We start from the raw sequence: 3,455 nt of genomic DNA on the forward strand, positions 1-3,455 counted from the left end.
GAAAATATCTCTAACTATGGAACGTAGGCAAATCCCTCATGGTTCATATTTTTGTGGAGCTACACCTACTTTTTTTTGTAAGCATTGTGTTCTCATATTCATATGTGGATGTAGGCATGGTTGGCCAAACCACATTAAAACCTCGTGTACCATATGTGTGATTGTTTTATCTTTGTGTTCTTGAACTAACATTATTGGCATCAAAGCTTTCGTTGGCACTTCAACTGGTATCAAAGCTTGGGTTGAATATTTCTGGAAGAGTAAAAGATCACGATGCACACAAGATGAAAACTAAAGGAATTTTCATTGAAGGTAGAGTTGATTGCTCTTTCGTGGTGATATGATACAAAAAAGTTTGTGTCATGGAGAGATTGAAGATTAACTTCATGGAATTTGGTCCTGTTGAAAGGAATTAAGTCGAATTCCCAACTTGTGAGAAACAAAATTAATTAAGAAAACACATGCCAAAGAAGAACAATCACACGCACAAAACAGTATTTACGTGATTCGACAATTTACTTATGTCTACAGAGTTGTAGGGATTTCACTATTATCAGGAAAGAATACAGAGTACATCATGCGACTACAGTATTTTCTCTCTATATATAACACAACAACCACACCACACTAAAAAACCCTAATTACAAAAGGCGGTTCCATAATGGGCAAAACGGGCCTATCAGCCCAAGCCTTCTCTCCATGGACTAAGTCTCAGTAAATCTCCCATTAAAAAGCCACGCAATATTATTCAGGTCGGGTCGTCAAACCAAATCAAACAAAACTAGACTCCACAAAGCACAACAAATCTCCCACTTGGAGACTAGTTCAATCACCAACATCAAACCACTATCCTCCAAGAAACAATCCCTCATCCCTGCAACTCATCCTCCTGTCCTCAAGCTAGAAGACCAATTGAAGCTACACACAGCTTCAACTTCTCAATAGTGACACCCTTAGTCAACATGTCTGTCGGGTTCTTAGATCCACAAATCTTCTCAAGTATTACCATTTTATCTTCAACAAGGTAATGGATAAAGTGATATTTTGTTTGTATATGCTTCGACTTTGAATGAAAAGCAGAATTTTTTATAAGAAAAATTGCACTCTGACTGTCACTGTGTAGAATGCCCATCTCCTGCTTCTTACCCAATTCATCTAAGAAACCATGTACCCAAATCATTTCCTTTCCAAGTTCAGTTGCTACAACATACTCAACTTCTGTAGTAGACCAAGTAACAATTTTCTGTAGATTTGAAGCCCATGATATAGTTGTACCACCTAGAGTAAAAACAAACCCAGTAGTACTCTTTCTACTATCAATATCACCAGCAAAATCAACATCTACATAACCCTGCAGTTTCAAACTTGCACCTGTGAAGCAAAGACATGTATCTAATGAGCCCTTCAGATATCTTAGAATCCACTTGACTACCTCCCAATGCTGTTTTCCAGGCCTACTCATAAATCTGCTCACAACTCCCATTGCATGTGCAATGTCTGGCCTTGTACACACCATAGCATACATCAAGCTGCCAATAGCTGAGGCATAGGGCACCTTGCTCATATGGTCCCTTTCTTCTTCTATCTTTGGTGACTGTTCTTTGCTTAGTTTGAAATGACTACCCATCGGTGTGCTCATTGGTTTAGCTTCACTCATGTTGAACCTGTTGAGAACTTTCTTCACATACTCTGACTATGAAAGCTTCAATGTACCATTAGCCTTGTCTCTAATGATTCCCATACCAAGGATTTGCTTTGCAGCTCCCAAATCCTTTATTGCAAACTATTTAGATAATTGCTTCTTCATATTATTAATCTTCTCAATGTCAGACCCTTCAATAAGCATATCATCCATATACAACAGTAATATGATGTAAGAATTGTCAAAAGACTTAATATAGCAATAATGATCAGCTTCACATCTCTTGAACCCAATTCTATGCATAAAACTTTCAAACTTCTCGTACCACTGTCTAGGAGCTTGTTTAAGGCCATACAAGCTCTTTCTCAGTTTGCAAACTAGATTTTCTTGTCCCTGAACAATGAACCCTTTTGGCTAATCATGTAAAGGTCTTTCTCCAAGTCACCATGAAGGAATGCTGTCTTCACATCTAACTGCTCAAGATGTAAGTTTTCTGAAGCCACCATTCCTAGTACAAGTCTGATTGTTGACATCTTCACAACTAGAGAAAATATCTCTGTGTAGTCAATGCCTTCCTTCTACTGGAACCCTTTAACAACTAATCTGGCCTTGTAACGTTTGCTACCATCATGCTCATTCTTTATTCTGTATACCCACTTGTTGTGCAAAGCCTTCTTTCCTACTAGCAATTCAGTCAGTTCCCATGTCCGATTAACCAACAAGGAATCCATCTCATCCTTCATGGCTAACTCCCACTTGCTTGAATTCTCATCTTGCAAGGCTTCATCATAACACTTTGGCTCACCACCATTAGTCAACAGGAGATAATTTAAAACAGGTTAATAACGTTGTGAAGGTCTAATGTTCCTGGAAGATCTACGAACTTCAGCTACAGGTGTACTCAGATCTACCTGTGAATTTATATTCTCCTTATCTTCTTCACCCTCTTTTTGGACAGTACTTTCAGTCAATTCATCTAAGTTGACAAACTCAATTTCTTTTGATCTATCTCTGTAACATCTGACACTACAGTTGACCTGTCCTTATACATAACCTATTCATTAAATATCACATTTCTACTTCTAATGATTTTCCTGTTTTGTTCATCCCAAAACCTATAGCCAAATTTCTCATAACCATAGCCAATGAAAAAACATATTTTAGACTTTGCATCAAGTTTACTACGAGCATCAGAATCAATATGAACATAAGAAACACAATAAAAAACTTTTAAATGTGAAAACTTTACTTCTTTACCTTTCCAAACCTCCTTAAGAAGTTTGAACTCCATGGGAACTGATGGTCCTCAGTTTATCAGGTAAGCTGCAGTGCTAACAGCATCAGCCCAAAAGGTTTTTAGTAGTCCAGCATGCAACCTCATACTTCTAGCACGCTCATTGAGAGTTCTGTTCATACGCTCAACCACACCATTCTGCTGTGGTGTGCCAGGAATGGTTTTCTATATCCTAATTCCCTGTGCAGCACAATACTCACTGAACCCTTCATCTATGTACTCTCCTCCATTATCTGACCTCAAACATTTTACTTTCAAACATGTTTTTGTCTCAACCATGACCTTCCATTTCTTAAATGTTTCAAATACATCAGATTTATTTTTCAGAAAATAAACCCATACCTTTCTGCTTGAGTCATCAATAAAAGTGATGTAGTACCTTGAACCTCCAAGGGATGCAATCAGAGAAGGCCCCCACAAATCAGTGTGTACTAGTTCCAATTTTTCAGCCTTCAGTGTTCTGCCAGTTTTCAAGAAGCTCGTCCTTTTTTGCTTTCCTAAAATGCAACTTTCACACAT

This window comes from Vitis riparia, chromosome 13 (assembly GCF_004353265.1).
Source record: "Vitis riparia cultivar Riparia Gloire de Montpellier isolate 1030 chromosome 13, EGFV_Vit.rip_1.0, whole genome shotgun sequence".
Taxonomy (NCBI): domain Eukaryota; kingdom Viridiplantae; phylum Streptophyta; class Magnoliopsida; order Vitales; family Vitaceae; genus Vitis; species Vitis riparia.